Source organism: Tamandua tetradactyla, chromosome 7 (genome assembly GCF_023851605.1).
Source record: "Tamandua tetradactyla isolate mTamTet1 chromosome 7, mTamTet1.pri, whole genome shotgun sequence".
NCBI classification, from domain to species: Eukaryota; Metazoa; Chordata; class Mammalia; order Pilosa; family Myrmecophagidae; genus Tamandua; species Tamandua tetradactyla.
The window spans coordinates 92,533,837-92,561,433 of record NC_135333.1 but is presented as its reverse complement, the minus strand read 5'-3'; the positions used below and the strand labels follow the sequence as shown (position 1 = coordinate 92,561,433).

At 37.1% G+C, this 27,597-nt stretch overlaps 1 protein-coding gene and 1 long non-coding RNA gene across 4 annotated transcripts in view; one reads left to right on the top strand and one right to left on the bottom strand.

The window, feature by feature from the left end:
• Window positions 1-27,597, bottom strand: part of FAR2 (fatty acyl-CoA reductase 2) — a 168,482-nt gene that overhangs the window by 72,376 nt on the left and 68,509 nt on the right. The window lies entirely within an intron of this gene.
• On the top strand, window positions 129-27,597 carry LOC143689867 (uncharacterized). The gene is made up of 3 exons (XR_013178942.1): window positions 129-746; window positions 3,630-3,760; window positions 27,582-27,597. It is a non-coding gene; the product is annotated as an uncharacterized LOC143689867 (long non-coding RNA).

Genomic DNA, 27,597 nt, shown 5'->3' with positions numbered 1-27,597 from the left:
GAACCAAGGTATCTTTCCCTGGATGTCTTTGATTGGACTTTTCTGTAGACTTGTTTTAATTCTCGGCTTTAGAACTGTAAACTAGCAACTCATTAAATTCCCCTTGATAAAAGCCATTCTGTTACTGGTATTTTGCATTCCGGCAGCTAGCAAAATAGAACACATGTTATTTTCTTCCTTGAGCTTAAAATGGGTTGAGTGCCATCTTTTGCTTTGTATGCCACTCATAGGATTGAAACATTGCGAAAGACCAGGGCAGAGAAGATTGAACAAGTGAGTCAACAGACCACAGACTTTGTTCTGCCCCAGAATAGCACATGGGTACAAGCATTTGCTCAGTTTATTTAAGACACCTGTTTCCAAGAGCATAAGGAAATATGATAGTAAATGTGATAATGGGAAGCCATTTGCAGCACGTAGATGGTGTGACTCCTTACAAAAAGCACCAAGTGCTGTAGAAATGCAACTTGAAGTGTTTTGTCTTGAACTTTAGGTTACAGAGTGTTGACGGAAAGAAGCAGTGAGCTAGACCGTGCTGGTGGTATGGTCTTTCCTTTCTGTTCACTGACGTTGTTGACCACAACAGTTCATTGGCTTTGTGTTAAGATAGGAGTTGGGTGGATTCTGCAGAGCACACTCCAAAGACTGGCCGTAACATCAGGATGTACAAAAAAGAACAAGAAGAAAAAAGCAAGTAAAAGAGTAGATACCCTGCCTCTTCAAATTCCATCAAGATTGCCCTACCAGTAAGTAACTCCTTAAGGAGCAATAACTTTTTGTAGCCATTCTTTGTACTTTGAGAATCTTGAAGTTGTGTTATCTTACCTTTGGGGGATTCATTCACTTATGTATTTACTCAGCAAATATTTTTCAGCACCTACTTAGCCAGATTCTGCTAAGTACTAAGATACACAGATGAATAAGACAGAAATCACACAAATTATCAATGATATTCATTTTAAGAAATCCGGATTTCAAACTATATTATCTATGTTCACCAAGTTACTTTTGTTACTCCTTTATGAGGATTTCTCAATAAGAAATATTATTTTGAAGAGCCCATTTGGATCTTGTGTAAAACAGTAATTAATGATTTTTTGTGTGATGTTATATAAAATTACTCATATTACAGTCCACCCAATGAACTTCTACAAAGTTAGCATTTAGAAAAAGTACTGAATATTCTTGTCTGTCATGAAACTCAACAAAATTGTGTCATCAAGTTTGGAAGGCAATTAGAGCAATCCTAGTTTAGCACATGGGTTCTAAGTAAAACCAAAATCAAATCCCAGCTCTGCCACTTAGCTGTGTGATCTTATGCAAATGATTCATTAATGCTTCTGTTCCTCATTTGTAAAATGGGATAATAGAAGCATCTACTTAATAGTGCTTTAGTGAAGATTAAATAAATTAATACATGCAAAACCCTTTAAAAAAAGTTGCCTATAGTGTACATTCAATAAGAATTGGCTATTAGGATAGTTTTTGGTTCTCTTAATTGTTTCTGTTTTTTCCTTTTTGCATTTATTTCAAATGTCTTATCTTATGTGTTTCCTATGTCCGCTTTTGGGAACAGCAGGAGACTTAATTTATAAATCAATCAATAATAACAAATGCAACTCTACTTGATGATAATTTTTTACCTATCCCTTATATATAAAAATGTTTATGCCCCATACTCCTTGAATATAATATTAGACATAGATAAACATAGTTGGCAGGACAACACAGAAAGGAAATTGAGTTTGGATAGGGTGTTTTTCTAACTTCATCTGTTCTGAAAATGTCAGATACTTGTCTTGTAATATTATATGCCCTAATACAGCCAAATTTTAGAAATGCAAACATACTGTGAAGATATGTTTTTGGCCTCAGACAGTTTTGCAACATGTGGTAAAAAATTTTCGAGAACAAGTAAGACATTGCTAATTAGCCTGCTCCTTGTGGTGTATAGAAGGCTAGATGTGTCCCCAAGCAGGGATTTGCCTGCTTTCCTGGGGGTCCAAATACTTCTCAAAACACAACCAAACAAATGTGGCAGAGAATACTGAGTGCTTAGAAATCAAAATATAAACCAGTATCTCCTGACACTTGTTATCAAATCATTAAGATCAGGTGACATAGGAATTGTGGCCATGAGCCTAATTAATTCAAGTGATTATGACAAATGTCAAGACTACTCCCCACCCTTAGTTCACAGCCACATCAGAGATGGTACTCCATGTCTTGTACCCACTCTCATTGTAGGCCTGGTGCCTGGCCCCAGAAAGTTTCTATATCTGGCTCCCTGAAACCAAATTCTATATGTAATAACTTTTCAAGGCCCAGGACTTGTTACTCATTAATATAATTCATTTAAAAGATTTTACACTCAATAATGTAGTATATGCAGCTTTAGAAGGAGGAATATGCTTAAAACAGCTGACTAGGCAAGGACCTGCTTTTCAAATATTCTCAGACTCCCAATGCAGAATGCAAAGGACTATTTCCTATACTTCATGCTCATGATACAGTTTGTGAGAAGCCAAATCCACTTTGACAGTCTCTGGTATATTAATCCTCCCAATTATCCAACTATCCTGTATAATGCAGGACACCTAAAGTTTGAGGTAAAATAAAAAAAGACTTATAGTGGTCAGTCAGTGCATTTTTATTGTCAGCTATGTGCCAAGCACAGCCAAGGCACTGGGAATTGCAGTGACCAGGCTAAGTCCTGCCCTTATGGGGCTTAGATTTGTTATTTATATTCATGAATACTTTTTCTCCTTAAGATCTCTAGTTTTCCATGTATTGGGTGGAGATAAAAATTTTCACCCTTTTTTTAGTAATAAAATGAGGCTGTTTTGATTCCTTGAAAACAGATGTTAAAAATATTGAATCATAAATAATTGTGCCAAGTTATATATTTGTTGGAGGCTTTAGCATATGGAAAACTTTATTACTTGGGTGGTTCTTCTAGAAAATAAAAGATTAAGATTCATATACTTGAGGGAGACAAGTTTAAAAAATGTCTTTGTTGTCCTTTGGAGAAAAACATTTTTAAAAAGAAACCAATTGTGTAGCCTCTCAGGAATGTTACTCTTGACCAAAATCTCTCAACCTCAGAACTATTTTGGACCAGATAAATCTTAGTTGTAGGGGACTGTTTTGTACTTTGTAGGATGTTTAGCAGTATCCCTGGCCTCTACTCATCTATTCATACTATAGATGCCTATAGCATCCCACCCCACCCCAGAAAACCTCCAGACCTTGCTAATGTGCCCAGGGGCAAATCATCGCTCCCTCTGTCAGTGTTCTAGAATCGTCTTTAATTCTCATTTTGTAATATTCACCATCTCCTATTAAAAGAGTCAAAATTCAGTCCTTAAATTTTTACTTGTGGAGCCAGGTGATCCACCTGAAGCCATATTTTATCTAGAGTCATTCATAGCTAATTATGTTTATCCAAACAAATTAGATATGTGGCAAATCTTGACAGTACTCAAAGTGGAGATGAAGGGAATCTCTCACCAAAGAAAGATTTCCCTCTTTTTATTTTAACAAAGTATCTTTCAGTTTGTTTGAGTTATTAAATAGCCCACTAACTACAGCTTTCATACAGCTTGAGCCTCTCAATTTTATTCATCCAGACCTATTATCAGCACACTGAAGAAAGAATGGCAATCAGAACATCATGGAATTGGCTGAGAAAAATGCCCAATAATATTGGCTACAAGTCTATCAGTGAGTCTATGGATAATTAAGTCAATCTTATCGACAGGTAATTCTGTTGCCTTTTTTGAATACTCAAAGTATACTGTCTGTTCATTGACATCTCATATATTGTTTGAATGGCTATAGCACAATAATATGGGTTGGACTACCAGGGCATCTTGCAAAACTTAGTAAATGAAAGTTGTTCTCCATCATCAAAATTAAACATTGAAATTGTTTGAACAAGTATGCTAAATCAAGGAAAAGCATTTACAAAATAATATTCAATGAAAAAAAAGAACACAAATTGGATAAACATCATAATGTCCACCATAAATCCCTGTACTTTTATCATTGGATAAGATTAGAGGTGAAGGAAGTGAAATAATTGACAGATGTAGTGTAGTAGGATTAAAGATAAAGAGTTTTGTTACATATCTACAATTTCTCTTCATGATTTTAAAAGGTAATTTAATAATATATAACTTAAAAAGTTATTAGAAGTAACAGCAGCAAGTACTTTATATAGTCTCTTCTTTTGTGGTGGGCACTAGAAGTATAAAGAAATTTGCAAAACAAACTTCCTTAGTTTATGACACATTTAAATTATTTTAGAAATTGTGGCCCAACTGACATTTCAAACAAACAAACATGGATAGAAACATGTGCATTTTGAGAACAGTGAATAAAATAACTCTTTAGAATAATTCATGTCAATCTTTTCATTACTGCAGTAAACTTTTATAATGAAGCAAATGCATCTGTCTCATTTTCCCATCTTTCTAGCATAGAGGGATATCTTTCTTGATTTTCACACATTTATGAAAATATCAGCAGGTCCTTTATGAGGAGCTGCAAAGAACTCATTAACTTTTGGTTTTCAGTCACATATCTGATTGTCAGTCACTAAGTGAGAAAAAAACGGTTTTCAGTAGAGACTTCGTTTACTTTGCTTTAGTTTCCTGCATATATCCCAAATTACATAATTCAGTAATGAACTTAGTTACCTCTTACTGTGGACTTGTTATATAAAGTTTTTCTGGGAAAATTTGTAAGTTCTTGGTGGAGGAATATTAACCTCATAGTGTATTGTGGGCAGCAGTTGAGAAAAGGTCTTCCTAACTGGGTTTTCAATGATCCATAGTCAAGAAGAACCATTTTGGAAAGAATCCCAGTTGTGAAGGGAAGTCCAGCTTGCCTTTGAGAACACCAAATTTAGCAATCATTTCAATACGTTCTTCCCAGTTTGCTTATGCTTAGTCATTAGCAAGTGCCCAAGGAAACCAAGCCCAACAGACAATAAAATGAAAAAGATGATCTAATCCACTATTTCATCATAACTGATTAAATACATATGTGTGTATTGAGTACCTATTATGTGCTACCCACAATGTATGTATTAGGTGATGATAGTGAATATGGAAACATGCTTGCTAAATGATAAAGCTGCATAAAAATGCAAAGTATTGTTAACATTATTGCTTATGGAGATAAGTCAAACATCAGTCAACAAGTGAAGACTATAAATTAATACTAAGAGAGCCACAATCAGATATAAATCTTGATGCTTCCTATTTCCTCCTGGCAGTTTATAAATTGGGTTAGAGTATAAATAAAAGAACGATTGATCTATTAACCCAATGGGAACAATAACCTGATTGAATTGATAGTAAGCCACTACATTTTTCATGCTCTGTTTAGAATTAAAAGCTGTTTAAGAGATGACATAGATTATCATTGTTTTTACCCCAACCACATTCTCCATATGGAGGACTTCCCTCACATTTCTAATGAAAAAATTTCTTGATTAGTGGCTTGTTAGCTGAATGTAAAATAAATAGTGACAGTAAAGAAATTTTATTTATTGGATTTGGAATTATTTCTTCTGTCTATTTTTCAATTAAGCTATTCACTACTATAATAATTATACCTTTAAACTCTTCTGTCTCTGGACTGTCTCAGCTTAAGTAACGAAAAGACAAAACATTATATGAGGCACAATATCAGTGCAGTGGAAAGAACACTGTTCTCAGTATTAGAAAACCTAGAAACTAAATCTAATCTGTTAGTTACTGGTCATGTAACTTTGAGTCTCATCCACATAGTAACAAATCAACCCTTTATTCAACCATATGGAAACAAAATAGTTTGAATGTGTGAAGACCTTTAAAAAGAACTTAATTTAAAGGAGATCGATTTAATATCATGAACTCAGTCCACCACGAAAGGTTATCAGTTCACAGAATTACACTGAAAAATTGCTGCAAAACCATAGCAAAGGCTGTAAGAGCCCAAAGGGAGCAGCAGCCTGGGGCACACAAAGCCGCCGCAAAGGACGCAAGAGAGCAACGGTGAACATAATAACTCTGCGGTATATAGAAATGTAAAGACCAGTCTTGGAATAAAAGAAAATAGCTTTAATATGAAGAAAGTATTGAATTCAAACAAATGTATCTGCCAGAAAATATTGTAAATGGTAGATCTACCATCTCAAACTGGATCATATATCAAATCCCAACTTTCCCAATCTATAGCATAAAAGACTTCCATAGAAACTGAATAAATTCAAGGCTTTATTGAGAAACTGCCATGGCCCAGAAACCTGTGCTCTTCAGTCAGTACCCAAGACCTTCAATGTCCCCACCAGCACAGGACCCCCTACAACATGGCTTGAGTCCAGGCTGTCCTACAGTATTTAGGGAGATGTGGGTCCTCAAAGCCTCTTCAATGCTGGAGCTCAGACCACAGGGACACCTGTGGTAGCAGAAGGACAGAACCTCTAGATGAACTCTTCTCTTCGAAGCTTTGCTAATTTGCAGAAGTTGGACAATATTCCTTATTAATATCAGTCAGCATAATGATAACATAATTTTACTGTGGTGGCAGGGACTCAGCCCTGGGATTCCACCTAGAAAAAGCATCTGGATCTCATTCATTCAGTGGCTTCTAGACAAACAGAATACCTTCCTTCCTGAGCCTAGTTGGCCTCTAGGCGAGATGTCCCTACCCATTGTAATATATCACCAGGCATCCAGCTATCATGATGCGTTCCAGTTCCCCATGCTCCTCCATCAGTCTTGGGCAGCATCCCCTGGAAGCCAGTGAGACCAGGGCCCAAGAATCAGTACCTCACCAAGGTGAAGGATGAAAAGGTCAGTGTGTTCTCCCTTGCCATGTCCCTTTTACTGGCATCTGACAATATGGACAAAATCCCAATGGTGAAGGCTAAAGCTACCAGATGTCATCATGAATTCTCCCAACACAACAAAGATCCAGGAGAGCACTCAGCATTTTGAAGAACAGGGAGGGCTGAGAGATGTTGTATATACTCTCTACAAGGGCCTTACACTAATGGAATCCAAGTACCTTTGAATGGCATAATCACACAACAAACTAAAGCTTCATACTGGAGAGACAGTAAAAAAGAATAACAACTGGCATCAGCCCAGTCTCTTCCAAGAAATAATGCCTACTCTTCCCTTACACAGACATCAAAGGTTGATACACTTCTGGTTCTTCTACAGCTCTACTTGAACTAAATTCTAGCCCCATAGAATCTGGAACTGAGGATAAGGACAAAGACTCTTAAAAATGGAGGCTCTTTGGACCAAGATGCCTCTAGAAGTCTCATTCAGAGGCCTTGGCTACTCAGCCTACAGAAGAGTTCAGAAGCCCTCTCTAATAGAATTGATCAATGTCCAGGCCACCTGAATAGCTGTGGATCCAGCAATCTTAAAGCCATGCAAGATGGACATGTAATGAGAGGGAAGAAACAATTAGCCCAGATTTGTAATGGCAAATGCTGTGGCTTGAATGTTTGTATGCCCCCTGGGTTCTAAAGTATTTTCTATTCCAGGGTGTGGTAGTTAGGTTCTGGTGTCAACTTGGCCAAATGATCATGCCCAGTTGTCTGGTCAGGGAAGCCCTAGCCTGACCATTGTTGCAAGGCTATTTCATGGCTGGTTGATAAACTGGAAGGCTGGTGTATTAAGTCATCAGTGAGTTGATTGCATCTGTGGCTAATTACATCTGCGATCAACTAAGGTGTGCCTCTCACAAGGAGATAACCCATTCAGCTGAAGGCTTTTAAGAAAGAAGAGAGGCTCTTTCACTGCTTCTTCAGCCAGTGAGCCTCTTCTGTGGAGTTATTCGAGACCCTTCATCCTGCTGGTAAGGATTCTGGACTCTTCCTTTCTCATGGTTGTGGTGAGACACTTTTATAAACCTCATATTTACAGATCTCTCATGTTGGTTCTATTTCTCTAGAGAACCCTGACTAACAGAGGGTCATGTTAGTCATAGAAGCTGTCATGCTCCCAACTCCCTTTTTACCTTGACTCTGATGTGCTAAAGATATATTAGTGTGAAATTTGCCTTTGTAATGTGGGAGAAGCCGTTTTGTACTGCTTTAGTTTAGTTAGACTAAATAATCTCATCATTGGTGTATTGTGAACCTCATTGCATAATTTTGCATCATTTGCCTTTGGCAATAACTTTAATAGTTCAGAAACAGTGCTCTGGCCTTGTCAGTTACCGGTCTTAAGATCTATTTAAGATCTGGGTACACTTAAAAGCCAGACTTGGCAGGGACCCCTCTTTCTATGCTGCAACTACATTCTCCTTTGCGATAAATGTAATGATTCACTGTGCCCTTGTATCCAGCACTTTGTGCATCACTTCTTGAGTCTGTGCTGTTGGAGGGATGCTTGTCTTTTATTTGATACACAGAGCAAACAGTAGTCTTGCATATCCTTTCTTGACCTTGGAAGTGATACTAATTTAACTCCAAGTTCATTGAAAACTTCATAAGGAAAAAAATTTCCTCTACTGGTTGGTATAGATGAAAGGATATTAAACTTTTTTGAAATAAAGAAGATGATTACCACAGTTTAAGAAAAGTAGCAAAATTATTGTTTGAACCTAGGATTATAGTGGTTTGTATATAAAAAAAACCAAATCTTTTGCAGATACATGGGATACCAGAATTTGTTACTGTCAATTATTAAACACAGTATTTATTTAACTTTATCCATCCATAGAAAATGCATAATGTTAGTCACTTCATGTAGAGAAATTCCAGTAGCTTAGTAATTGTCCCTTATTAACTACTCTTGAACATGTGGGAAGTTATATTTTTTAAAAGAGCCAAATGGTTAGTTAATTATATGCAAATTGATAAATTATGATAAATTGAAAATCCAGTCCAAATTATAACCTGTGCCAATAACATGATAAATTATAAATAAAATATAATTACAAATTAAAATTACCAATAAAATAATAGTCTCTGAATAAATGTAAATATACTGTATGGCAATATATAGTTAGGTCTATCAAGGAGGAATAAGTTCTTAACTAAGGCTAATTCTTTTGCCATCATAGTTCTTTCCACATGACCTTGTTCCATGTCAAAAGACTATAAAGCCACAAATAGCACTCATTTTTCTCTGCTAATGTACCATGAATTCTATTAAAAATCCACAAAGATTTAGAAGTTTGTCTTTAAGAGAAGGTACTTATATGTCTAAAACATTACTTCATTACTTTATTATGCTGTGGTAGTAGCTATTCAACATAAGAAATAAAATACAGGTTTTGTAAAACAAAGTACAAGCTATCAAATTTTGACACAATCAATCAGAGCTGTGTTTGGGGCAACTTTCTATATCTAATGGCTTAATATTACTTTAACAAAGGATTAGAAACAGTTTGTCCTCTCTTTTGAGTTCCTAATGGTATTTAAATTGGAGTGAAATCTATTTAAAATGTTCTGTTCTAAATCTAACTAAGGTATACTGTACAATCAAGTCACCTACATTTTAGAGTATTTAATAGAACCATAAAATCCACTTTCTGTTAATTTTACTATGGATGGGGTAGAATACTTTAAATATTGGTAGTGATGCTATTTCACAGTTTAATTTCTGTCATAGTTCTTAATCTGAACCATTATTTTGAAAGTTATAGGCCAATGTAATTTATTATTAACCTGTTTCATATCTGGGACAAACATCTAACCTATATTCATCCAGTTGGTAAGGAAACCTGCTTTTAATTTCCCCCACCTAAGCCAAATTGAAGGTGCTATGGGGCTGAAGGGAATATTAAGAATTCCTGAGTCTGGATCCTTACTTTCTAAGGACCTGCATCCAATCAGAAAGAGAATTCATATACAATTATGATAAAAGGCCAAATCTGTCATTCAGCATTTAAATAAGATATTAAACTATTAAAGTTGACAGCAAGTAAGGGAAGAAGTTGTTTACTTCTGTTTGGGGCAAATCATTTATGGACTGTGAGCTTGTGTTTGAATAAGGAGTATTATTGGAGAGGCAAAAATTCAAGAAAGTATTTGGGGTTGTGATTATGATAAAGCAAAGATGGACATAAGAAAGTCCATGCATACTTGTTTGGCTGTAGAAAAGAATTCCTTAAAAAGTCAAGGAAAACCAGGATAGAGGAATAGATGACAACAGATTGAGAAAACTACAATGTCTAGATAAAGAGGTAGTCTTTATAGGGAGTGAAAATTTTTCAGTAAGGCAAGGACAATGATAATGAGGAGCTGAGAATAGAAGGGGGAAAGACCCATTTGATGTCTATTTTAGTGGCCAAGGCCAGAAGTAACAAGGGGCTGAACCAGGAACAAGGCAGTAGTAGTTCTCACAGTTAAGTGCACAACAGAATCATCTGGGGTGTTTACTTATTTATAAATCACAGATTCTGGGCCTTCCCCCCACCTCATCCATTCTGATTCAAGAAATCTGGTTGGGTTGTGCATTGATCATATGTGAAAAACAGTAATAAAATGAAATGAGTATTGACACCTAAATAAGGCAGCTATGGGTGTGAATTTTAGGTCTACAACTTACTAGCCATGATCTTAGGCAAGCAGCAGCTTTAACAGATTCTGATCTGGGAAGATTTAATGAGAAAGGGTGGACAGAACCTTACAAATATTAGATTTGTTCAAGGAGGCTAGAAGGGATGGATGGTTGAAACATTGTGAAAAATATTTTGCTTTTTCTCCTACACACTTACCATGTTTTATCACATGTATTTGTGTACATAATTTTTCTCCTGTTCTAGAATTCATGTTCTTTAAAAGCAGAGACTGTATTCATTATCAGGTCCAGAGAGTGTAATTGAGTGAATAAATTCTGTCATCAATTTCATATCATAACCCTGAACTCTTCCCTTTTTAGTCCAAATGCCTAATTAACGCTAGCTGCTCAACCAGTGTTATGTGAATGAATGAATGGGAGAATGGAAGTATGGATGGGTGAAGTACACACTAGTAAAGACTAGATGCTAAGCCAGATCTCATCTCTGAAATCCTGGTCCTCAGGGATTCTGTGCATACGAAATGTTAGAAATTCTGCCTCTCACTTTGAGATGTGCCCAAGAGACTGTGTGAAGTTAGAACATATTTCTGTGAAATCATTTGATTAAATTTAGCATTTAAAGTTCAAATTCAGCATTCCTTCACATGGATGTTAATAAGAAACTATTTCAAGTCATCTCTCTTTCCTGTATGTTGAGCAGGGCTTTAAAATTTCATTTAATGTGCTCATTGGGACTTTCTTCCCAGAGGTCAGCATTTTGGGGAGAGGAAGTGATCATAATAGTCATTCTCAATTTGCTTATTGTCCTAAGTTCTATAAGGAATCATTTTATTATTTTTTATCTCAATCTGACACTAGAAACACTGTCAAAAAAAAACATGAAGAAATATCCAAATTATATAACAAATAGCAGGCAAGGTAACAACTATTTTTTGTTGTTGTTGCTGACAAAAGTTGTTGTATCTAAATTGGGAAAATCATTCATTCATTTAAGCAACAAATACAGATTAATGATCCAGGCATTGTGCTACATGCTGGTGACAGAATGATGAACAAGACACCTACCTGTTCAGGATAGATAACACTGTCTCTCACTGAATGAGTTCCTATCATAAAGCCTTATCAACTGCAAATAGTTTGAAGATCATTGGGATCCCCAGCCTAAATTCTAAACTCAGGATAACTTTAGAGACTTCTTTGTGCCTCTGGTGTTTCATTTGAGCTTGAACTGTTGCTAGAAATGAAATGAATGTTTCTTATAAAAGAAGGGCAATTTCAGACTCCCCTGATGAATTCACAGGTGTTTTGCCTGCACCTCCAACTCTGACATAATTCCACAGGAAAGGATCAGCTATACCAGATCAGGTTATATCAGCTTCTCTGTATCTGCCCAGTTCTGACCCAGACTTCACCAATGACTACAAGAAAAATGTGCCAGATACAAGTGGCACCGAACTTTTACAAAGAATGTACTTCTATTTACGGAGGACCTTTGATGTGATAGCCCTGTGATGAATGCTTTTCATAGATGCAATTATTATACCTATTTCATAGATAAGGGAACATATAGAGATTAACTTTTAACACTCTTCTGAGCAAGGATTTGAACTCTATTCATGTTATTTCAACATTATTCCATTAATCATTACCCAAATGTGGAAAAGATAAGAGAGACATTTCCTCCATTGTGCTCTGCTAAACTAATTTGTAATTTTTGAGTATTTTTCTCTTACCTTAAAGTAACTATTATAATAATAATGTTAGAATCTACAGACCTGTCAGTTTAACAGAAAGATTCCATTTAGATCCACTATTTAGAGTTTAAGGAGATAGCGAAGGTTATAATGGCAACTGTAAATTTGTGTTTTTTAAACCACAAATTGAATGCATGAACAGGTTGGTGTTGAATAGTAAGAGAGACTTGAGTTGCTTGTGGGGAAATATTTCTCTGTGTTGCCACTGACTCACGGGACTACAAGGTTGCCTGCTTCTGCTGCATCCCAGTGATCAAATTAGGGCCTTTTATTGACTGAATATGGGCCTCGATGTAACTTTAAAACTATTAAAAAATTTTAAAAATGTCTGTTGTGATGATAAAAAGATATTTATTCCTTCTAGTCTCCTATATTCTGGAGTAGCTAGAAGGGAAAATCTGAGATGACGGCATGGTATGGTAGCCCATGACAAACTCTGGGATCTGTCCTGTAACTACTTGTTGAAGAGTGCTTTGAAAACTATTGCTTTTTTTTTTCTTTATTTTCTTTGTATATATGTTACATTATACAATAAAAAAGTTATACAAAGTATTAAAAAATAACCTGCTAGCTACAGGATGCAGAGACTTAGCATGCGCAAAGTCATCTCATTTATGCTACTGGGTATACTCACTAATATAATAGTATACAGAGGTCAAGCCAAGTGAGTTTATTAAGGATAATAATAAAATTTTAAAAACAAGAACCACCACTAAATAAATAAATAAAGTTATTACTTTATTTGTCAGATTGGGTCACTTGATTTTAAAAGGAGTGAAGTTGCCGAAGGAAAGACCTCCGACTCATGCAAATTTCTCTCTCCAACTCCACAGGAAAGCTCTACGTTTAGCATTCAGACTTGGCTCTCTATGAAGCTCACACTGCCACCACATCTGTGATCATTACCTATCATTAAATATATTGACTAAAGCAATTTCCCTGTAGAGAATCTAGAGAGGAAGGGAGAATTTGCTCACTTCTCTGCAGCACATCCTAGAGTTCTTTGCTACTCCCATCAGCTGTTCTCTCTGGAATCAACTCCCTGGGGCAGCTGAGGGACCTCCTCAGCAATGAAAGGCAGGAAAAATGACAAACACCACAAATCCTGCTGCTGGAATATGCAGCAGGAAAAAGGAAAATGTTTTCTTTGGAAGTGGTTACCCTGCTTTTTTAGTGCAAATGTTGACGCACAGGAAGGAAAGGAAAGGAAAGGAAGCATTTTACATTTCACTCATTTTTTGAAGAGCAGCTCAGAAGACAGTGTCAAAGGAAAACATTGGAAACATTGTCAGGTTCTAATAAAGCCATTTAAAAAATACCCAGTATGAGAAAATTTTTAAAAAGAGAGAGGGATTGCGCTGGAGAAATAAGAGTGGGGAGAGGAGAGGTGGAAGGGAGAGAACAAACTGATTTTTACCCGAGGAGGAGAAAGAAACTGTCACATATGCAAAAATGGAAAACAAAATATGCAGAATAAGTAAAATAAATGCAAAATTTACACTTTCTTAAAGTCTTTCCAGGTCTCCATCAAACATAAAATAAAGTTTCAGTAATATTAGAGGAAGGGAAGATAGGGAAGTGGAAAAGCGCGTTTTAGTATCTGTATACATACATAACTTGCATATGTTAAATATGTGCATACAGAGATAGGCACACACTTTATGTATGTGACCTCACATATCTGGGTAGAAGTGGTAAAATATCTCATGAGCTTGAATGTACCCTACTTCATTAGTGTAGTTTGTTAGTACAGATTCAGAATGACATTTTTGAAACTAGCCTTTATATGTAATAAACTTCTAGTGCTTTAAAGGCATGTACATCTTTTGTCATTGATGATTACATAGGTGTTACATTTTTCAATTTTGAATGCCTCCCTTTCTAAAAAAAAAATACTGCATTTGGAATTGGTGGAAGTCTCAATGCCTTCGGAAGAATTTTTAACAGATATAGTCTGTGTTGGTTTGAAACTGTTATGTACCACAGAAAAGCCATGTTCTTTTAACCCTAATCCAATCTCATGGGGCAGACCTATTGTTTGGGTGGGACCTTTTGATGAGGTTGTTTCTGTAGAGATGAAACCCACCCATTTGTGGTCGGCACCTTTTAATTGGTTTATTTCCATGGAGATGTGACTCCACCCAAAAGTGGTCTTTAATTAGTTTACTGGAGTCCTTAAAAGAGCCAACACGGAGCAGAGAGATGAACACAGACACAGATGTTTGGAGATGCTAAGCTAAGAGATGAAATCCAGAGTTTTCCCCAGGGAGATGAAGTGAGGACCCACAGATGCTTAGAGAGAAAGCCATTGGAATCAGAAGTTGAAAACAATGAACAAGGAGCAAGGACAAGCAGATGCCAGCCACATGTTTCCCAGCTGACAGGTGTTCCAGATGCTAACAACCTTTCTTCAAAGTCAAGGTATCTTTCTCTGGATGTGTTCATTTGAACATTTTCAAGGCCACAGAACTGTAAATCTGTAACCTAATAAATCCCCTTTGTAAAAGTCAAGCCATTTCTGGTATATTGCATTCTGGAAGCATTTGCAAACTGAAACAGAGTAACCTTCTCAATAAAAACTTTTAAAGAGCAAAAGAGAATAAAATGTGAAGTGATGACACTACACATAGAGAATTACAGTTCAGAGCTACAAGAAAGGCAGAAATCCTCTTACAAAGATCATTTCTCTCTTTTTTTTTTTGTTCTAGAGAAGTATGTACCTATTTTGCTGTGAAAAGTGAAAATTATCACTTTCCGACCTCCTCTATACCACAGAAAAAGAGAGAGAAGAAGGGATTCCAGAGGGAAGAGTGCCTGAGTGAAGTGAGAGCAGGAATGCCAATGAAAAAAATCTATGTTGAGGATGTCCATGAAAGACAATGAGGTCAAATTTTCAGTTTGGAAATATTTCTCAATTTGTGCTATAGTAACTGTTATCTCAGATTTTTAGAAGTGTCTGCCAAACTTTATGTTGGTGATACTCTTGGTAAATGGAGCCGTGTCTGTCATCAGAAGGGAAGTGAAAAGGGTGGTATAGTAGTTAGGTTCAGGTGTCAACTTGGCCAGGTGATGGTGCCCAGTTTTATTGCTGCGAACTTAAATTATAGCATGTGAAACTCATCTTTCACTGATTACATCTATGGTCGGCTAAGGGGAGTGCCTTCTGCAATGATTGAGCTTTAATGGAGAGGTCAGAAGAATGAAAAGGAGCTCGGCACAGCCCAGCCCAACGCAGGTCAGAGCTGGCTCAGACCCAGACGTTTGGAGATACAGAATTTACAGAAAGGAACCACCCCAGGGAAAGCCATTTGAACCCAGAAGCTGGGAGAGAAGCCCAGCAGACGTCACTGTGTGCCTTCCCAAATACGTAATTGTAACTAAATAAGCCCTCTTTATAAAAGCCAATCCATCTCAGGTTTATTGCATTCTGGCAGCATTAGCAACTAGAGCAGGTAGTCACAAGGGTGAGCAAATTAGCAATGATGAAGAGTCCAGTGGAAGCAGGAATTCAAGATGATAGGTGACCACGAGAATTCAAGCCTGCCAAGACTCTTGGAAACCTGGCTGTGAATTCTGACTTCCCAAAATGCATGGAATGGGAGCCTAAGCTATGTTGACTGTAGCCAGACACCTGAAATAAAATACCTAAAATTGTGTTTTGTTTAAGTAGTGGTAAAGTGGATTTTGTGAGATACATTGTCAGAAACTGAAGTCAAGAGAATTTGAATACTTGTCTTCTTGCCAAAGAGTCAGCAAATTTGCCAGTTCTTGAAATTACGGGAGAGATGAAGACTAGAAAACTGGTGTAGGAGATCACATTTCAGACACAGGATAAAAGTAATAAGTAAGAGCATGACAACTGGATAATGGATGTTTGAGAAGATCTAATAATGGAGGTAAATGATATTTGTTTAAAAACAAAAAAATTATCTGTTCCTCTTTCACGGCAATAATAAATATTCAAAATATAACATCAAAATTGTCATTAATAAATAAGATAATGGAGATACATGCCATTTCTTTAGAATTTTCAAAATCTAAGCTCACAAGTATACAAGACATGCTAGATTAAAAATTATAACTAAATATTATTGAGTGATAATATTTCTCTCTGTTCTTTCTAAAATTATAATACCTTTAGTTTTGATGACTGTGGAGGACATTTGGTTTTTGTCCTTTCAGCAGCTCTTCTTCCTTTTTCTGGTTACAACAACATTTTGGGGCAGCACTTTTCTCCTCATTGTGAGTAATCTCTGTGGGAATATCACTCAAGATACTCTATATTTCTTAGCCAAGGGGAAGGACTTTTAACTTGGAGCAAAGGGGCACAAAGATTTTTAAAAAGAGGTGCAACAGTGGCTCAGTGGCAGAATTCTCGCCTGCCAAGCTGTAGACCTGGGTTCAATTCTCAGTGCCTGCCTGTGCCAAAAAAAAAAAAGAATATAGGGTTGATTCATCTAGATCGGGCACCTTGGTTGGATAATCTAATCAATTACTAGTTGCCTTCCTGATAGAACAAGTACTATTTTGATAACTCTCAGAAAATGGAGCTAACCTGAGTCTTGCACTTTCTAAGATTAGTTCTTTAGCCATTCTTTTGATTGTGTAACTATTTCCTTCTCTTCCAATAAATTCCCCCTCTTTGTTTAGATTGTAGTGATAGGCAGAATTCTAAAATGAACCTCACTGACTTTGTCCTGTATCATCACTTCCCCTTGAGTATGTGCAAAAGCTATAATTTGCTTCTAATGAATACAGTATAGCAAAGGTGATAGGATATCCGTCCTGTGACTGTTGCTTTATATTGCAAAAATGAAGGGTATCTGCAGTGGTCATTAAGAATTTTAATCAATTTATGTTAATTAAAAGGGAGATTATCCTTGGTGGGCCCAACTTAATCTGCTAATCTGGTGATCTCTTCAGAAGAATGACTGGGCCCTTACTTAAAAGAGAGATTCTTCTACTTGCTTTAAGAAGCAAGCTTCCATGAATTCAGTAACAACAAGGAAATAAATTCTGCAAATAGTTATGAGAGCCTCGAATAGAATCCCATTCCTCAGGTGAAACCCTAGTCAGGGCCAACACCTCGAGTGTGGCATTAATAGCAAAGAACACAGTTAAACTCCTGCCAGACTGCTGACTCATGGAAACTGAGATAATAGGTGGAGTTTTAAACTGCTTAACCATGGTATTCTATTAGAAAGCAACAATAACTAATACAGTTGCCTTAGTTCTTTTCTGCTGCTTTCAACCAAAGAATTTTCATATAAATAATAAAATATTGTGATATAAACAATAAAATGTTGGGTCTGCTTAATTCTTTGGCAGATATCTGTGAAGTATGTTTTAATCAATAAACAATAAAACTAGTTCTATTTATTTTAGGATTATATGTTAAAAAAACATGTTGGTTTCTGCTAACACAGTTTAGCATGAGTAAAATAGTCCTTCCCCTCTATGATCATCTAAACCAGCTGTTTACAAACATTTTCGTCTCAGGATCCCTTTATACTCTTAAAAATTGAGCTTTTAAGTGTTATATTAATCAACATTTAGAATATTAGAAAATAAAACAGACATTTTTAAAGTATTAATCATTTAAAACAATAGTAAACTATTAAATTTTGGCATAAATATCATTTTTTTTGAAAACTGACTTTATTTTCCAAATTAAAAAATATATATGGAGAAGTTTGACATTGTTTTACATTTGTACATATCTCTTTAATATCTGTTATAGTAGAATAAACTAGATTTTCATATTTCCTTCTGTATTCAATCTGTAATATATATTGTTTTGTGGGATATATGAAAAAATGGACTTTATGCAGATGTGTAGTTAGAAAAGAGAAGAGTATTTTAATAGCCTTTTCAGGTGATTGTGGATATTCTTCTTCAATATTATACCAGAAGTTGGAAAATCGTTGTTCATACTTTAAAATGAAGTATGAAATATATGAAAAAACTAATCATATTCTATTACATTAAAATCCATTGTTCTGCTTTGCTCTTTGGATCTTTTACTCAAGCATAACTTTATCATAACATTATAACATCATTTATTGGTCATTTGGAAAATATTGGCTCACTTGATTATGTTGATCTTCAAAATGTTGACACATTTTGTTATATAATATTTAAAATATCACATTTCTTAATATCATCACCAATCTCATCAGAAAGTCTTCAAATATTAGTCATGCCATCAAGCTCAGAGTGACTGACTGAACACAACTTTTCTAAATTCTAATTTTCATTTGCAAGCTCAATGTTTTCATTGACAAATACCATCAGCTTTCCTTGAGTGAGTTTCACTTTGTCCATTTTTGAGAAAATGCCAAAGACCCAAATCTGAATAACCATAATTTGTCTATCAGTCATTCTTTCAAGTAAAAATGGCATTCCACGAAAAATCTGGCTAGTTTAGCTCACAATTCAATCACACAAGTGCTTCTTGTTAAGAAAACCATCCTACTCTGGTATGCAGCAGTTCTTTATATGTACTTTCTATTTCATCACATAAAATATTAAAAACATGTACACAAGGGTTGAAATATAATTATTTTTTACAAGGACATTCTATTTCATTTTATCTCTTCAAGGACATTCTTAAGTAAAACTGGCATTCTTTTTCTTTTTTCTTTTTTTGAACTCTGAATGCCTGGTAGATGAATAATGCAAAGACTACTAGTACAGTTTGGTGCTTTTGCCTTGATTCTGTTAAGTGCTTTTGTGCCATTAGTGTAAATGTCAACAAAGTGCAAAAGGCAAGTAACATCTTAGAATTTTTATATAGGAATGGAAAAATAACATTTAAAAAATACATATTTTAGATCAGGCTAGTGATTAGCAAGGGATAGAAATGTCTTCTATCACGTTCAATCCAATTAGCTTTAACTAATTTAGTTAAACTAGTTAAAGCTAAGGATGAAACATATTAGGAGTTTAATATGGTCCATGCCCTGTCACTCTGTGTTTCAAAAATCTGGGCATTTTGGGTGTTCCCCAAGCCAGAAACCAAGGCACAGAGGTACCAAAGGAACCAACCTCTCTAGTTATCTCAGCTATGTCCTGGCTTTTCTTCTTTGGTTCACAGTGTACTTTGGTTCTTCACAAGGATAAGAACAATTCTTACTGGACATTAAGGCTTCACTAACAAAAGCATATCTATTCTAAAAGCTCTATCTCTCAGATTGGCAGATTGACTCCAAAAAGGAAAATTTCCCATTTTTACCTCCGAACTTTTTAAAATTATTGGAAAAGCAATGTGGTATTGTCTCACAGAACTTTATTTCCTGACAAAAATATAACCCTTGTCTTGTTTGTATCCACCACATTTTTTCCAATAGAGTTAGGAATAGTACTTGGTATAGCACTTTACCTTACTTATTGTAGAAGCCCCTCAATGTTGATGGAACTGACTCCAAAAAGGTAATGTGCTTGGTTTCCAGGTTTATTCCAAGAGAACAAAGCCTAGGCATTGTAAATGTACATTTGCCACAGATTTATTTCATCCCATGGATCAGACTTCTCAATATGTCTCTTGATTGACCACTCATTTCTGGATTAATTAGAAGTGACTTAGTAGCCAGTTTTCAAGTGAATGAATTACGGAAACATACTGAGAGATGCAAAAAGTTACATTTCCACAACTTGCAAAATTACAAATTACATTTCCACAACTGCTAAAATTGCATACCCAGCATGTACTACAGTGAAAATATAATGGAATTTTCTAATTTTCACTTCAATAATCCCAACCATTGTTTATCCTATCATCCTGACTCAGGAACCTAATTTTTAGTCTAGCAATCCTGCCTTGCTATTCTATGAACATCTTTCCTACTGCCTAAATATTATAGAATCACTCATTTATGCATTCATTCAACAAGAATTTATTGTGCCCACTATGTGCCAGGGACAGGGAAATAGTAGTGAAGAAGGAAGATGTGATCTCTGGGCTTCCAGAAAGTGAGACCCCAGAGACTAGTACCTTATGTGAGAATTTAACTGAATATGGAAGAACCAGTCAGCCATTTCAGTGTGAGTCAGGCTTGGAAATGGAATTATCCAGAAAGGATTTGTGGAAAGCCCTATTGTCAGATGGTTGGGACCCCTGTGTACTGCATGAGAAATCGACAAGTTTGTTGCGGGATCACTCCAGTCTGTACTAAAGGGACAGATTGAAGGAAAAATGACTTTGAAGGCAGAACCATGTAAATCGAAGTCTGGAGTAAAGAAACCTCAGGCCAGGAGAGTGGACCTACCCATGCACATGGAAAGGATGAGTTTACAGAGGACAGGCCTTCTTCCCCATTGTTCAAGAAGAGTGTTGCCATCTCAGAGCTTTTAGATGCCTGGGGAATTGAGGGGAGCTTGGCTGCCCCCTGTTGTTTTGGAAGAATGCTGCTGCTCCAGGCCTCAGAGAAGCTGGAGGTAATCAAGGGGATAGGGCCTGGCCATGACCCTACTGTTCAGAGAGGGGTAAGCTTGTGTCCCAGAGAGGGCAGAGAGTCCAGCTGCCATCCAGATGCTAGAAGAAGGTGGAATGGAGAACATAACTGTCTCCCAATGTTTGGAGATTCTGGAGTCCTCACCCCAGTATTTGGAGAAAGCAGGGTTGTTATGCAAGCCCTTGAGAAAGCAGGGTTGTTATGCAAGCCCTTGGAAAGGGTAGGGCTGTCACTTTCTGAAACCCTGAGGACAAAACATCATTCTATAGATGACTTTCAGACCTAGAAATCTAATGAAGTTTGCCCTGGAGGTTTTTAGAAATATTTGGGAAATTAGACTCTGTTTTCCTTCCAATTTCTCCCTATGAAGATGGGAATGTTTACTCTATGATTGTTCTTCCTTTGTATATTAGAAGCCAATAACTTGTTCTAAGTTTCACAGGTTCACAGCCAGAGGAGAAATTTGCCTTAGGACAAACCACACCTGCAACTGATTTTGAAAAGGCTTTGTTCTTAATATTGTTACTGAAATGATTTAAGGCTTTTGTGATATTGTGATTGAATGAACGTATTTTATATATGGAAAGAACATGCCTTTTTGGAGTCCAGAGAGTGGAGTGTATGGTTGGAAGCTTTTATGCATACCAGAAAAAGCAATGTTCTGTTAATCCATTCTCGTAGGGGCAGACCTGTTGTGGGTGGGACCTTCTGATTAGGTTGTTTCAATTGAGATATGACCTATTCAGTTCAAGAAAATGGGTCTTAATGCTTTACTGGAGCCCTTTATAAGGGTAAAAAGTGACAGCTTAGAAAGAGAAACACCCAGAGATATTTGGAGAGAGCTCAGAAACAAAAAAAGGAGCAGCAGATGCCAGTCCATGTGCCTTCCTGTGTGACAGAGGAACCTTGAATGCCAGCAGCCTTTGCTCAGAGAAAGTATCTTCCTTTTGATGTCTTAATTTGGACATTTCTGGCCTTAGAACTGTAAATATGTAAACTAATAATTCCCTATTGTAAAAACCAACCCATTTTTGGTATATTGCATTCCAGCAGCTTTTGCAAGCAGAAACAAATGGCATTTGAGTTCACTCTTATGTGAAGAATGAAAAAGAGTATCAATGCCTGGAGAAGTTAGGAGATCAAAGAAGGAACCTTTGACTGCAACCCTGGTTTGAAAGGGTAATGTGGGTGGCCGTCCCAGATCTGAGTTGGAAGGAAATAAGGGTTTTGGAAACATTAGAAGGTATATTGTATTTGACTTAATAAATGATTGGGTGAGGAGAAAGAGGAGTCAAGGATAACTCTGAGGTTCTAGTTTAAGCCACTGACTGGGTAGCTGTTGGTGCCATTTATGAGAAAGCATATCAAAAGGCTGGGGAAACGCCATCAGTTTAGATTTTGTCACATTGAGTTTGAGGCAAATGAGCGGTAAGGCAAGCAGAGACATACAGAAGGGTCTGTAAAAGGAGCCCAGGACTGAACCTAGGCTGGAAAGAAAGACTGAGAACCTTCACTACATTAAGGCCACAGGGGAGGAAAGAAAACCCGCAGAGTGTGGACAGTATGAGGAGAGTGGAGGGTCTAGGGTAGACCAACAGTTAGAAAGCACTCAACACCTACCATGTGCTAGGTTCTCAGGAGTTAGAGAAATAGTCAATCCATCTCTGCCTTAAGAAACCCACAGATCCAGTAGGAGTCAGGTAGGGACAAAAGCTTATTGCGTATGATGAAAAATTGACATACATAAGCAGAAGGTACTACAAGGACACATTGAATAGGCATCTAATAGATTTTAGGGTTGGAGCCCTAGAATAATTTCTGAGGAGTGAACACTGAATTTTATAGGATAAGTAGGCATTAGTCAGGAGAAGGGAAGGTATTAGAGGAAGAAGTAGGGGCAGGCCTAAAGACTCAGAGGCCAATGAGCACATGAATTTTTAGGGATTCCAAGTAGGTCATATGGCTTCAGTGAGAAATGTCAGGCAGAAACTGAAGTGAAAAGATAGGTGTAATCAGGAACCATATCATAAAGTGATAAGCTTTATCCTGGAGACTAAAGGTATCACTGAAGGATATTAAGGAGGGAAATGACATGAACAGATCTGCAGTTTAGAAAGACTGATCTAGTTGAAGTGTGGAGAGTTGATTAGAAGGATGGAGAGCAGAGGCAGAGAAATCAGGAGGTGTGGTAAACTGAATGATTGTCCCCCAAAGATGTCCATATCCAAATTCTTGGAAACTATGGATATGTCACCTTACATAGCAAAAGAGACGTTACAGAGGTGATTAAGTTAGGGACCTTGAGGTGGGAAGATTATCCTGGTGGACCCAAGAAATCAGAAAAATCCCTATAAGAGGAATGTAGAAGGTCAGAGTCATAGAAGGTGTGACAAAGGAAGCAGATGTGAGAGAGAGTGACTGATTTGAAGATGCTAAGATGATGGCTTTGAAGATGAACAAAGGGGCCATGAGTTAAGCAATGTGTGATCTCTAGAATGAAGAAAAGGCAAGGGAAGAGATTCTCACCTAGAACTTCTAGAAGGAGCACAACCATTTTGGACTTCTGACCACAAGAACTTTAAGATAACAAAATTATTTTGTTTTAAGCCATGAAGTTTGTAGTAATATGTTGCAGAAGCTGCAGGAAAACAATACAAGACACTATGACCATAATTTTGCAGGGAATTGTTGAATGCCTAAATCAAAACATAAGAAAGAGAATGGTAAAAGAAGGGTCAGATATTTAGTGCTAAGAAAGTGAAAATATCAGGACTTAATGAGTAGCGGATATAGAAGTTGAGACAGGACCTGGAAGGGTGATGGTGATATTAACTAGGAAAAAGGGAAAACAGGAGAAAGACCAGATCTGTCAAGGCAGATTATGAATGAAAATTTATGCAAAGTTTGTTTCTTTAAGCATCCAAATAGAGCAATTAGATATTCTGAGAAGTTTGGCTTAAAAAGCCTAATTTGGGGGGTCATTAGCCCACCAGAGTTAATTCTAAATATGGGATTAGATGAAATCATCCAATGGTGTTGCATCAAAATTTAAGACAGAGGAATAAGAGCCTAAAGGGAATATGAGAAAGAGTAGAAAAAACAGTAAAGAACAGGGACCTTGAAGACAATGAACTTGAAGACTGATGTTTGAACATCGGTGTCAACTGAGACAGAAGTGCCAAGTAAAATAAGAATAGGGAAGTGCCCATCAGTTTCAACAATTGGGACACAATTGGCAGTTCTTGAGGGAAGAGTTTCATTGAATTGGTGGCATATAGTTTGCAAGCTGCTGGATGAGATATTACAAAACTGGAAAAGATTTTAAAAGGGGGAACTTAATAAGTTACAGCTTTAATTTTAAGCCTATAAAAATGTCTAACAAGGCATCTTAGGAAAAGTATGTTAATTCAAGGAAGGCTGATGGGTCAGGAACACCTATTCAGCTGGTAAGTCACATGGCTGACATCTACGGGTCCCTTGCTCCTGGGCACCATTGCTTTCATCTTCTGTTCCTGTGGGGGTTCTTCATTTTGCTTTTCTGGGGCTGGCTTTCATCTCTTAGCTTCCCTTGGCTCTCCAGGTTTTGGCTTGTGTAACATCTCATGGTGATGTCTGTCTTGGGCTCCAAGCATCTCCAAACATCTGTATCTCTGTTCTCTGAAGCAACTGTTCTCCAAGTATCTACAACTGCTCCCTCTGTTGGCTCTGAAGCTTCTGTTGTTTCTGTCATTTCTGGCTCTCTCTCAAACTGTTCCTCTTTTAAAGGATTCCAGTAAACTAATCAAGACCCACCCAGAATGGGTGGGGTCACATCTACAACTAATCAAAAGGCCACACCTACAATTGGGTGTGTCATATCTCCGTGGAGGCAATCCAATCAAAAGTTTCTGCCCTACCATATTGAATAAGGGTTAAAGGAAACAACTGCCTCCACAAGAGTGAATCAGAGTAAAACATGGCTTTTCTGGGGTATATGATATTTTCAGACCAGCACAGATGGGTACAGAAATGAGACATTAATGAGTGAAGATTGAAAAGGAAGTGAAGGTGTAGAAAGAATGTGTAAAGACAACTTTTCCCAGAATCTAGGCTCTGGAGGAAAGATGATAGCATGGTGAAAGAGCTTTTGTTTTATTTTGTTATTTATTATTTTGAATATTGGAGACACCTAAGCATGTTTCATTCTGATTGGAAAATGAAAACTAGTAAAGATGAAGAGGTTATTGGTAAAATAGAGGAAGAAAAATTGACAGACATCTCAAAAAAAGAAAGAAGAAACACAATTTAAAGCCAAGTTTAAGAATGAATCCTTGACAGGAGGATATATATACACTAATATTTTATGTAAATGTATGCAAATGTGTAGCTGGCAAGGTAGAGAAAAGGAAGGTGACAGATTGTGCAGAGCCTCTGTTTTACCTCTCCTATTTTATTCTGAATTAGGAAGAAAAATCATTTGCTGAAAATAGCATGGAAAATTGTGGGTTAGTGGGTTTGAGGAGGGTGGTGAAGTAGTGAAGGAGCTATTGTGAGGAATGTTCAAGGGAAATGGCCAGGGTAGGCAGAAGTAGTGTTAAGCAAGATTGAGGGTCTAGTCAAAATGGAAATCATTAGTGGCATTGGTCTGCATAAGCATGCAGTTTTGAGCAGCTGTGCTTGGTGGTACATGGACAGGTCTCTCTTCTTGTTCTGCTTAAGCAGTCTCCTCCTCCAGTTATTCAAACATCTAAAGCTGCAGCCACCATAGGAATGCTTAAAAGATATCCGTAGCTTAGTATGCTGGTTTGAAAGGATGTATGTCCCCTAGAAAAGCCATGTTTTAGTCTAAATTCCATTTCATAAAGGCAGGATAATCCCTATTCAATACTGTATGTTTGAAACTGTAATCAGATCATTGCCCTGGAGATGTGATTTAATCAAGAGTGGTTGTCAAGCTGAATTAGATGACGACATGTCTCCACTCATTTGGGTGGGTCTTGATAAGTTTCTGGAGTCCCATAAAAGAGAAAATATTTTGAAGAATAAAGGAGATTCAGAGAGAGCAGAGAATGCTGCAGCACCATGAAGCAGAGAGTTCATCAGCCAGCACTTTGGAAATGAAGAAGGAAAACGCCTCCCGGGGAGCTTCATGAAACAGGAAGCCAGGAGAGAAAGCTAGCAGATGACACCATGCTCGCCATGTGCCCTTCCAGCTGAGAGAGAAACCGTGATTGTGTTCCCTATGTGCCTCTCCACTTGAAAGAGAAACCCTGAACTTCATCAGCCTTCTTGAACCAAGGTATCTTTCCCTGGATGCCTTTGATTGGACATTTCTATAGACTTGTTTTAATTGGGACATTTTCTTGGCCTTAGAACTGTATATTAGAAACTTATTAAATTCCCCTTTTTAAAAGCTATTCTGTTTCTGGTATATTGCATTCCAGGAGCTAGCAAACTAGAACACTTAGTGTGCCTCAAAACAAACTCCTGAACCACTGCCCAAAACTACTACTTTCATAATCCTGCTTCCCATATCAGTAAATAAATACTCCATTATTTGAGTTGCTCATGCCAGATAATGAGCACTTCCTTAGCATACTATTTCTCATATTCTATATCCAATGTCTCAGCAAATCCTATCAGCTCTACTTTCCAAGTATATCCACTATTTGACCACTTCTCAACATTTTTGGCTTGTATCAACCTGCTCCAAACCATTATTGCAATAACCTCTAAACAGTTCTCTGTGCCCCCATCCTTGCTTCACAAACAGTGTATTCTTGCTATACAGTTAGTAGCTCATCAATCCTTCTTAAAGGCAAGTCAGATCTATCACTTCTATGCTAAAATGCTCCAATGGCTCCCCTGCTCCTTCCACATTAAAGGCACTAAGTAATTTAGCTCCCCTACTGACTCGAATCTCATATCCAACCTTTGCTCTCCTCTCCTCTACCTACCCACACAGATATACTTCATTCTATTCCAAGAATTTGCAGGAGGAATTTGCAGGAAAATTTGCCTGTTCTCCCTCTTCCCTCTGCCCAGAGACACCTCCCCTTCTGTTTTTGTATGACTTGCTGCTGTCCCTCCTTCATGTCTCAACTCAAAGTTTAATCTCTAGGAAGACTTTTCCTGGCCATCTCCTATCAAATATCAATCTCATCTCTGTACCCTGTACTGCCTATTCAGCTTACCCTTTATTTACCTTCAGAACATTTATATGTACCTGACATCTCTCTTTCTTCCTTTCCTCCCTTCTTTCCTTACTCTCTGTCTTTCCTCCCTGCCTTTCTTCTCCCTCTTTCTTTCCCGTTCTCCCTCCCTCTCTTCCTTTCCCTCCTTCTCTTTCTCTTTCTCTCTTTCTCTCTTTCTTTTTCTTTCTCTCTCTCTTATTAGTTTATCATCTATTTCTCCTGGTTAAAATGTAAGTTTCACAGAGGCATGGGACTTTTTTGGTTCACTGTATCCTCAGCAACTGGAACTGTGAATGGCCCACAGTAGGTATTGAATAAGTGCATGAGTGAGTGCTCTTAGCTTCACGTGGAATATTCTCCAGTCCACCTTTGTCTTTTTTTTTACATAGGCAGTCACCAGAAATTGAACCTGGGTCTCCGGCATGGCAGGCAAGAATTCTGCCACTGAGCCACCATCACACTGTCCCACCTTTGTCTTTTTACTCCACCATCAACCTTCAAATGTCAGTTTAATTGTCATTCCACAGAAATGCCTTCTCTGACTTTCTCTATTTGATCTAATCTGTGATTTAATCTCTCTCTATGTACCATTGTTTGATAACATTTACCACAGCTGTAATTTTACACTAATTTTGTTTTTTGTTTTTTGTTTTGCATGGGCAGGTACTGGAAATCGAAC